Below are 11497 nucleotides of genomic sequence, written 5' to 3'. Positions count from 1 at the left end.
CATATTGGCGAAACAGTATGCTGACATATACAAACGGTGGAGATTTATCGAAACCTGTCCAGAGAAAAAATTGCCCAGTTGCCCATAGCAACCAATCAGATCGCTTTTAATTTTTAACTAGGCCTCTGAAAAATGAAAGTGGTCCAGTTGGTTGCTATGGGCAACTGCAACTTTTTCTCTGCACAGGTTTTGATAAATCTCCCTCAGTGTTTCTGCACAGGATCTTTTGGATAGACTGAATGAAGACTAAGGCTATGTTCACACGATCGAAAATGTGCAATATGTCCCCCAGGACAAATACAGGAAACATTCTGCACCTTAACTTGATATGGCGGCACTAGGATTGCTCAGAAATCTCTTTAGACGACAATTCATTTCCCCACAGAATTTCTCTCAAATCCCGCTGTGTGAACATAGCCTAAGGGTCTGTTCACACTACAGAATTCAGCAAGAAAATAAACTCACTGAATTCCTCTGTGGATCTGTCCTTTCTGCTCTATGGTAAATGGAGCAGAAACTATGATGAATCTGCTTATTTTCCATATACGTTGTAATGAAAAGCTTAATCTTTCCCCTGGATTTGGATCCTTTTCAAAAATTCTGCTTTGAACACAGCCGCAGAAAGCCCATTTAAATCAGTGTGATACAAGGTGGGAATTCCTGTAGGATTCCACCTTGAAATTCCTTAGTGTGAATGAGCCCTAAAAGTGACTCAATTTAATCCAAAAAAAAAAAATTGCGTATTTTCTGCTACAGATTTAGCGAACTCAAATCTGCAGCATAAAATACGCAAGTGTGAACTGAGGCTAGGTTCACATCAGCCTTGGGTGCTTTTATGATGTGGTGGTCGCTCATTCTGTTATGCTGATGGGGGTTTTAGTAGAAAAGAAACCCTGCATGTGGAGGCATCCAATGGAACCCCCGACTGACCCTATTGAAAGTGAATGGGACCTGCTGATGCCCACTGTTACAACTAGGGATGTACCCGATAACTGGTGTAGTGCTTCGCTGCCCCGTCCTCCCGGTTCGCATCACTGCCACTGCCCCGTTCTGCCGTCCACATTATGGCGTCTTATGGAGGAGCATGTGACATACATGTCACTCCACTGGGCCCAGTGTAATGCTACGGAGGAAGTAGTGACGTGTATGTCACGTGCTACTCCATAATGCGGATGGCAGAAGGGGGCAGCGGCAGTGATGAGAATGGGGCTGCGGAGCAGCGACACTGGACAGTGAGCAACTACAAAGGGGGCTGCTGTCTACAGGTGGTGGTCCTGTTGGCTACAAGGGGGGGGGGGGGGGGTAGGGGAAAGCTGCTGTCTACAAGGGGGTCCTGCTGTCTTCCTGCAATTATCTATACTACCTACAAGGAGATAGTGCTGGGCGGTATACTGGTTCATACCGAAAAAAAATTTCCTGCACGATATGAACTATGAACTCTTCCCATACTGCAATACCGGTTGGGCCATCCCTCGAATGACTTATCCCCACATCCGGGAACTAATCATATGTGACCCGCGAGCGCTGCTCCCCCCCCCCCCCAATAATGATCTGCTGCGCTGTACTATCCGGTGCGCGGGCTGTAAAAATAAAACAAAATAAACGTTCACTCACCTTCATTCCCCCGTTGCTCTGGTACCGGCCTCAGTCTTCTTGCTGCTTCCTGGGGATGGGAGCGTCAGAGCTGTCATCCTATCACCGGCTGCAGCAATTTCCCGCCTTGGCCAGTGATGGGCTGAGCGCATTGTCATGCAAGAAGTCTGCTCCTTACATGACAATGCACTCAGCCTATCACTGGCCGAGGCAGGACATCGCTGCGCCCAGTGATAGGCTGACGGCTCTGTGACGCTCCCATCCCCAGGAAGCAGCAAGAAGACCGTGAGGCCGCTACCAGAGCAATGGGGGAATGTAGGAAGGTGAGTGAAAGTTTTGTTTTGTTTTTGCAGCCTGGGCACAGGATAGTACAGCGCAGCAGATGATTATGATGATTTGGGGGGGGAATACACTACTTGGGGTGGAAAATACTGTGGAACCGCCATAACTTGCAAAAATACCGTGATACACATTTTTGGTCATACCGCCCAGCTCTACAAGGGGATACTACCTACTATTAAAGTCAATCTTACAGCAGAGTCACCTGCACTAGCTTGAATTTATAGGTAGGTAGTGCAGGTGACCCGGTTTCTACTGCTGATCACCATCTGTACATCAGCGCAATCGCTCCGGAGGCATCGGTCTCGCAGCCAATGCAAATTCCCTGTTCGGTCCAATGGAGAAGAGAGAAATCTTGGCTCATACTACAGCAGCTGCCTCCATTGCACACAACAAGGAACCCACGTATCATACGGTAAGCAGAGCCAGAAACCGGGTCACCCTGGTGTCAGATTCCCTTTAAAATAAAAGTACTTGGTATTGGCGAGTACTAGAATTAAAGTATCGGTACTCGTACTCGGACATTCCTAGTTACAACCTCCATCCCAGCCTTTATAAGCTGTTGTAATAGAGCTCCATGACACTGATGTGAACATAGCCTGAAAAGGTCATCAAATGTAATTGTTTTAAAAAAGGTGGTTATACTTCTTGGGTGGTGGTTTCCCAAATTTAATTGCATATAAATACAGGAAAGTGTCTTCAGTGGAGAGACTAGAATAAGCAGATGCCAGACACCGGGTAGGATTTAATCTATCGTGACCACAACAGACATATTAAATTCTCTCCGTCCGATCCTCCTTTAACGTCTTATTAGATGGCCGGCTGATTCCACTGGAATAAGATTGGCCGACACTTATCAGACGTGTATGGACGCATTCACCTCATTACCCCCCTTTTATGTTAGGACCTGCCGATACCTAACACCATTGAAACACCTGTATGTAGGAACAAATGTCTGTTAGTAAACTGCACTGAGCTGTACATGTGGTTCTAGATTTTTGGTTAATTACTTTGAATTTGTCAGCCTGCTTTAAAGTAGAACTCCGGCAAAAGTAAACCTATCCCTGATCAACAGGATAGGGGATAAATAGCTGATCGGGTGGGTTCTGACTGCTGAGACTTCCGGTCTTCTCTAGGGGATTGAACTCCGGCTTCATGTGGAGCATGTGGCGTCTAGGGTTACACCCTCTTTGTTTCTGAGGGCGCCAATGATGCCCAGTTGCTTTAATCGGGTCTTTTCAGGGCTCCCATAGAAATGAATGGAACGTGCGCTACGTGTAGAACATGCTCCTCACTGAGTGCTGGGTCCCGGTGATCGCAGGGGCGTCATCGCAATCAGATACTTATCCCCATCCTGTTGATAGGGGATAAGTGTTTATTTTGGCCTATTTCTTCTTCGTGGAAACGACCGGCTTCATTATATAGTGTAGGTCTATGGTAGCTAGCAGTGGAGGAAACCACTTGTGCTGACAGCTTTCCTTCTCGTACTAGCTGACCTTTTATAATTAAAGCATACAGTAGGGGCAGGACATCACTGTATTAAGCATTTTATAGCCTATCCTATGGTGGAGCCATAAATGTCTCTGAGCATAGATGGGTGAGATTATAATAACAGGATGATATATATAGAAGATATGACCTGCTGGGGGCGATGCACGGGTAATAATTATGGAGACAATCTACAAATCCTCTTATTCTTATTTCTCAATTACCTGAGCGCTGTAATGCTGTTATCTACAAGCCGCTTATGGTCTTTGTCTTACTGCTGGAGCTCAGAAATGATTCCTGGTTCATCTGTTCCCACCTACATTCTTTGGATGGGGCAGTGGGGGGTGCAAACAGTGTTTTGAGGCCCAGAGCATAGAACACTCCTTATATGGATTCCCTCCCCTAAAACGTAACTTCTATAATGTGCGTTTAAAAGGAATTAAGTATAATGCCCTGAAAGAAAAAGGAGGGGATAAGTTGCAGATCACAGGGGGTCTGACCGATGGGGCACCCCTGCAATCTCCTGTACGGGGCTCCGACAGCCTGCGGGAAGGGGGCATGTCGACCACCGCATGAGACGGCGGCCGACATGCCCCCTCAATACAAGTCTATGGCAGAGCCGGAGCGCTGCCTTCTGCAAACTCTGGCTCTGCCATAGCGATGTATTGAGGGGGGGTGTCAGCCCCAGCGGTTGGACCTCCCGCAATCTCAAACTTATCCCCTATCCTTTAGAATAGGGGATACGTTTTTCACCACTGGACTACCCCTTTAATGCTCGAGATAACACTGGTCATCATTAAAAATAAATGACAAAGAAATACATGACCGAAATCCAGAATTACTGCCCTGTATTGCATGGTGTATTATTCAGAGATCTATGGCATGTACACAAGTTTACACTGGACAGTTTATTAGGGACACCCAAATAGTCATGTGTTGGATCTTATTTGGCCTTAAAAGGGGTACTCCGCTGCTCAGCGTTTGGAACAAACTGTTCTGAACATTGGAGCTGGCATTGGGAGCTTGTGGCGTCATAGCCCCGCCCCCTCAATGCAAGTCTATGGGAGGGGCGTAGCCGCTGTCACGCCCCCTCCCATAGACTTGCATTGATGGGGCGAGTCTATGACGACACGAGCTCCCAGCTCCAGCGTTCGGAACAGTGTGTTCCAAAGGCTGAGCAGCGGAGTACCCCTTTTAAGAACCATAGCAATTTTTCATGGTATAGATTCCACTTGGGGATGAATTTGTTCTGCAGGAATATTGGCTCATGCAGACAGGATCGCTTCTTGCAGTTGTCGTGCATTAGATGGAGATATGGGCATGCAATATCCCTCATCCCACAGATGCAGTAAAAGATTAAGATCTGGGACTGTGAAGGCTGGAGAAGCAAGGACAAGTCACTGTCATGTTCCTGGACCCAATCCATGACTATATGACTCTTCTACATTGTCCTGCTGTATGTATCCTTCTGCCATACGGGAAACAGCCGCCACGAGGAGATAAACTAGGTCGGTCTTAATGCTTAGATAACACCTACTGTCCACATCTCTATGTACAAGTATAGGAAGGGCAAGGGGGTGCCTAGAAAACATTCACCGCACATACACCACTTCAACCAACCAGCCTGAACTGTTCACAACTGACAGGATAAGTTGTTAGGTTAACACATCCTATAAAAACTGATGCAAAACTAACTTTTGCATTTGTCACCATAGACCACTGTAAAATTCAGAATGAATGTTTGATGCTTGTTTGCCCATGTTTGTGTTGTTGTTTTTTTGGAGGGGGAAATGGTAACAAAAATAATGTTTTTTTTTGTTTTTGTGGCATTAAAAAAATAAATGTACAAAAGATAGAATGAAAGAAAACTGACATGAAATGATGCTAAAACTGACCCATTGCAATCACTAGGATCAGTTTATTCCTGTTTTCTAATGCCTGAACAGATATGAGTGGAAATAAAGCAAAAGAAGATATATGCAGTCGTGTACCCAGCCTGAGTTGGACACCAGCATTCTATTTGACTGCACCCCTTGTTTCTCAGAATGATCACTGATATCCCCCTCTGACCCTATTCATCCTTTTACATCCACAGGACCCCCTTTCATTGTTTTTTATTTCTCGATCCCACCATTCTTTGTATAATCTTCGCACCATTTCACTTGAAGTTAGAAGCCTGGAAATCCTTGTCCTTACTAAGGGCTGGGTTCACGTTTTATCCCATACCATTGCGCTCCCGTATGCCTTTCTATGCGCTCTCGTATGTAATTCATTTCATTGAGCCGGCCGGAGTGAAACGTTCGGTCCGGTCGGCTCATTTTTGCCCCGTATGCGCTTTTTCCCCGGACCTAAAACTGTGGTCAACCACGGTTTTCGGTCCGGTTGTAAAAGCGCATACGGCGCAAAAATGAGCTGACCGAACGTTTCACTCCGGCCGGCTCAATGAAATGAATTACATACGAGAGCGCATAGAAAGGCATACGGGAGCGCGAGGTTTTAGCTCCCCCTGCCGTATGCGCTCCCGTAAGGGAGAAAACGTGATGTGAACGAGCCCTAACCTAGCAGTGATGACCAGGCCCCAGTCACTCATTCTCCCAGTCTGATGTGGATTCACCCTGATCCATAGAAAACTGGATCTCTTGTTTTCTGCTGCACTTTCGGGTCTTGGTGTAATTTCAATATACAGCTGAAAGGGCAGCAGCTCCAATAAAGTGTCTATTTAGTCTATGAGTGAGATCAGCATTTTTCTCATGGAAATGTGTTTTACGGGTAAGGTATATATTTTTCTTTCAGGCAGTGAAAATACTTTAGAGAGGTTCCTGGGCATGGTGGGAGTTGTAGTTTTGCAACAGCTGGAGGGCCACAGGTTGGACTCCTAAGCTCTATGGGGTGGAATATATCAACTGGGGTGCAACTGCAAAATTGTGTCAGCCGTATGCTTGTTTATATTTTGTGCATTGACTTGTGCCAAAATTATATAATGTTGAATTTATCATTTGCGCAAAAATAATAATGTACTCCAGTAAGCAGCTGGCATAAGAACGTATATGATCTTTTCACCCCTTTTTCACACTATCCAGGGGCTTCCTGTCATTTGTGCAAATTTAGGTGTGCAACATAAAAAAATTTGCGCAGCAACTGGGATAACCACATTTTCGTGCCGTAGGTTTAACATTGGAGCATTTTTTGGAACAGACAGGTAAAAATAAAAAATAAAAATATCAGTCTAGTCTTTATTTTAAATGACCAGCAGATGGCACTGTATACAGAATGAATTAGAATAGTGCTAGTGAGTACCAAGAGCTACATATCATGCAAAAAACTAAATCCATATCTGCTGTAGGTAGACCATGGAAAATGTATACTATAACCTTGTGTGGTTCTGGGATTTTTGCTCACCGTTCTTATGATCATTTTGACACCACGGGGTGAGATCTTGCGTGGAGCCCCGGATCAAGGGAGATTATCAGTGGTCTTGTATGTCTTCCATTTTCTAATAATAGCTCCCACAGTTGATTTATTCACACCAAGCTGCTTGCCTATTGCAGATTCAGTCTTCCCAGCCTGGTGCAGGTCTACAACTTTGTTTCTGGTGTCCTTCGACAGCTCTTTGGTCTTGGTGGAGTTTGGAGTGTGACTGTTTGAGGTTGTGGACAGGTTTTTTTTTTTATACTGATAACAAGTTCAAACAGGAGCCATTAATACAGGTAATGAGTGGATGACAGAGGAGACTCTTAAAGAAGAAATTACAGGTATGTGAGAGCCAGAAATCTTGTTTGTTTGTAGGTGACCAAATACTTATTTTTCACAATTTGCATATAAATTCTTTAAAAATCAGACAGTGTGATTTAATGGATTTTTTTTCTCATTCTGTCTCTCATAGTTGAGGTATACCTATGATGAAAATTACAGGCCTCTCACATCTTTTTAAGTGGGAGAACTTGCACAATTGGTGGCTGACTAAATACTTTTTTGCCCCACTGTATGTCAGAAATGCTCCCAATAAACAATTCTAATATGAAGACAAATAAAGTACAGATACAGCCTAAAAGTGTACCTACCATTTAAAAAAAAAAAAAAACGTCAAAAGTTTCGATCAGTAGAGGATTTAATGATGAGACCCTCTACTAATCAGGAGAACAAGCTAAGAGAAGCGTGCAAGGGTTTCACTCCCTGGCTTGCAGTTTCTGGAGCCACAAGACAGAGATCAATGATCAGTGTGGGGTCTTAGACCCCAATCAATACCTTTTTTTTTTTTTTCAATGACAGAGACACTTTAAATAGGCACTGTCAGATTAAAAAACTTTTTATATGTTGTGCAAACATTAACCTTCCTAATATACACTGCTTAAAAAAAATAAAGGGAACACTAAGATAACACATCCTAGATCTGAATGAATGAACTAATCGTATGAAATACTTTCACCTTTACATAGTTGAATGTTCTGACAACAAAATCACACAAAAATTATCAATGCAAATCAAATTTATCAACCCATAGAAGTCTGGATATGGCGTCACACTCAAAATCACAGTGGAAAACCACACTACAGGCTGATCCAACTTTATGTAATGTCTTTAAAACAAGTCCCAATGAGGCTCAGTGGTGTGTGTGTGGCCTCCACGTGCCCGTATGACCTCCCTACAATGCCTGGGCATGATCCTGAGGCCAACTCCTGGTCAGTCTGTGGTGCAACGTGGCGTTGGTGGAGGAGCGAGACATGATGTCTCAGATGTGCTCACTCGGATTCAGGTCTGGGGAACGGACGGGCCAGTCCATAGCATCAATGCCTTCCTCTTGCAGGAACTGCTGATACACTCCAGCCACATGAGGTCTAGCATTGTCTTGCATTAGGAGGAACCCAGGGCCAACTGCACCAGCATATGGTCTCACAAGGGGTCTGAAGATCTCATCTCGGTACCTAATGGCAGTCAGGCTACCTCTGGGAAGCACATGGAGGGCTGTGCGGCCCCCCAAAGAAATGCCACCCCACACCTTTACTGACCCACCGCCAAACCGGTCATGCTGTAGGATGTTGCAGGCAACAGAACTTTCTCCACGGCGTCTCCAGACTCTATCATGTCTGTCACATGTGCTCAGTGTGAACATGCTTTCATCTGTGAAGAGCACAGGGCGCCAGTGGCGAATTTGCAAATCTTGGTGTTCTCTGGCAAATGCCAAACATCCTGCACGGTGTTGGTTCGTAAGCACAACCCCCACCTGTGGACATCGAGCCCTCATACCTCTGTTTCTGACCGTTTGAGTGGACACATGCACATTTGTGGCCTGCTGGAGGTCATTTTGCACAAAGACGGAGGTAGCGGTCCTGCTGCTGGGTTGTTGCCATCCTACGGCCTCCTCCATGTCTTCTGATGTACTGGCCTGTCTCCTGGTAGCGCCGCCATGCTCTGGACACTATGCTGACAAACACCGCAAACCTTCTTGCCACAGCTCACATTGATGTGCCATCCTGGATGAGCTGCACTACCTGAGCCACTTGTGTGGGTTGTAGACTCCGTCTCATGCTACCACTAGAGTGAAAGCACCGCCAGCATTCAAAAATGACCAAAACATCAGCCAGTAAGCATATGAACTGAGAAGTGGACTGTGGTCACCACCTGCAGAACCACTCCTTTATTGGAGGTGTCTTGCTAATTGCCTATAATTTCCACCTGTTGTCTGTTCCATTTGCACAACAGCATGTGAGATTGATTGTCAATCAGTGTTCTTCCTGAGTGGACAGTGTGATTTCACAGAAGTGTCATTGACTTGGAGTTACATTGTGTTGTTTAAGTGTTCGCTTTACGTTTTTTGAGCAGTGTATTTCAGGTACAGCTTTCAGTTCTGAAGGATTACTGAATACATTGAGAACAATATGCACATTGATTTCAGTGGGCGTAGAATGCTTCAGCGTTACAGTAAAGTGAGCAATTCCTCCTACGGTCAACTTGTCTCTCATAAAGGTTGTCCAAGGGGGAAAACCTTTACATTGACATATGTGAATTAGTTATTAAGAGACGGAACAAAAGCAATAATGTAAAGCAAAAAAAGCAGCCATACAAAGCAACACAGACATCCTTCACAGAGCAGCAGTTTACTTTGTGTATTGTGATTAGAGATGAGCGAATTTACAGTAAATTCGATTCATCACGAACTTATCGACTCGGCAGTTGATGACTTATCCTGCATAAATTAGTTCAGCTTTCAGGTGCTCCGGTGGGCTGGAAAAGGTGGATACAGTCCTAGGAGACTCTTTCCTAGGACTGTATCCACCTTTTCCAGCCCACCGGAGCACCTGAAAGCTGAACTAATTTATGCAGGATAAGTCATCAACTGCCGAGCCGAGAAGTTTGTGACGAATTGAATTTACTGTAAATTCGCTCATCTCTAATTGTGATATATGATGTGATTTTGCCTTGTCTACTTTATGTTTGCCATTCTATACATTACATAATGTCACCCTCTAATCATAGCTGTAATAATAAGGGCTTGTTCACACCCAAATCCTGGGCAGTGGGACTGTGCAGACGTGCTGACTCTTAGACAGAATTCCACTGAAAGAATTTTCATTCTTAGGACTCACATCCATTATTCAGGCAAATTCCGCTGCAGCGATTCTGTCGTGTGCACAGAGCAGCAGAATTCCATTGAAAACTAAATTTGATAAACAAACCCTGATAATCACTTGCCAGATCTTGTACACTTTCATCTCAGTGTTATAAATAAGAACAAACATAGGGGGAGATTTATCAAAACCTGTGCAGAGGAAAAGTTGCTGAGTTGCCCATAGCAACCAATCAGATCCCTTCTTTCATTTTGCAGAGGCCTTGTTAAAAATGAAAGAAGTGATCTAATTGGTTGCTATGGGGAACTCAGCAACTTTTCCTCTGGACAGGTTTTGATAAATCTCCTCCAAAGTGGGGATCAATGCAAGATACCATAAATATGAATATCTAAGGGGAAATATAAAAAAATATTTTGGTGGTAAATTGCTGCAAATTTTTGAGCAATTGGTGATTTGTGCAATAACTTTTTACCTTCAGTCCTTTTACCAAAAGTGCTCTACATGAAGTTAAATGCTTTTGTGTTTCTGCAGTTCTTAGGCTAGGTTCACACTGTGGAATTTCTGCCGGAGATCGGGCCGGCGGCACTAGGACCGTGTGGACTACATTGCCATCCCCATAGATGGCAATGCATTTCTGAGCAGATCTCCCAAAAAATCCACCCAGAAATGCATTGCAGTCTATGGGGGCAGCAATGCAGTCTGCTCGGTCCTAGCGCCGCCAGCTTGATCTCCGGCAGAAATTCTGCCCAGGAATTCTGCAGTGTGAACCCAGCCTTACTGATCAGGGTCTATTCAAACAGCGGGATTTCCACAAGCAGAATTCCACCACAAATGTAAGGCCAATATACTTCTATGGAATTCCGCACTCCCATTCACACTTCTGAATATCTGATTTTCTTCTACTCTGGACAGTTCCCGAGACACGTGTCATCAGAGAGCACTTAGACAGAAAAGAACAACACAACTTCAGCAGCTCATAAGCACTGAAAGGATTACGATTTTTTAATAGAAGTAATTTACAAATCTGTTCAACTTTCTGGAGCCATTTGATTGATATGTATATAAATATATATATATATATATATATATATATATATATATATATATATAAAAGTTTTTTACTGGGTAACCCCTTTAAGGCTGATGAGTTGGAAGCAAGGAAAATGGGCAAGTATAATGATCTAAGGGGGAGATTTATCAAAACCTGTCCAGAGGAAAAGTTGTCCAGTTGCCCATAGCAACCAATCAGATCACTTCTTTCATTTTTAACAAGGCCTATGCAAAATGAAAGAAGTGATCTGATTGGTTGGATGGGCAACTCAGCAAATTTTCCTCTGCACAGGTCTTGATAACTTTCCCCCTATATAAGTAACTTTAGCAAGAGCCAAATAGTGATGGCTGGATGACTGGGTCAGAACATCTCTAAAACAGCTGCTCTTGTGGGATGTTCCTGGCATGTAGTGAATAGTACCTACCAAAAGTGCTTCAAGAATGGAAACAAGATTAGGGCC

Source organism: Hyla sarda, chromosome 3, assembly GCF_029499605.1.
Source record: "Hyla sarda isolate aHylSar1 chromosome 3, aHylSar1.hap1, whole genome shotgun sequence".
Taxonomy (NCBI): Eukaryota; Metazoa; Chordata; class Amphibia; order Anura; family Hylidae; genus Hyla; species Hyla sarda.
The sequence above is the reverse complement of the archived record's forward strand: the minus strand, read 5'-3'. Positions refer to the sequence as shown.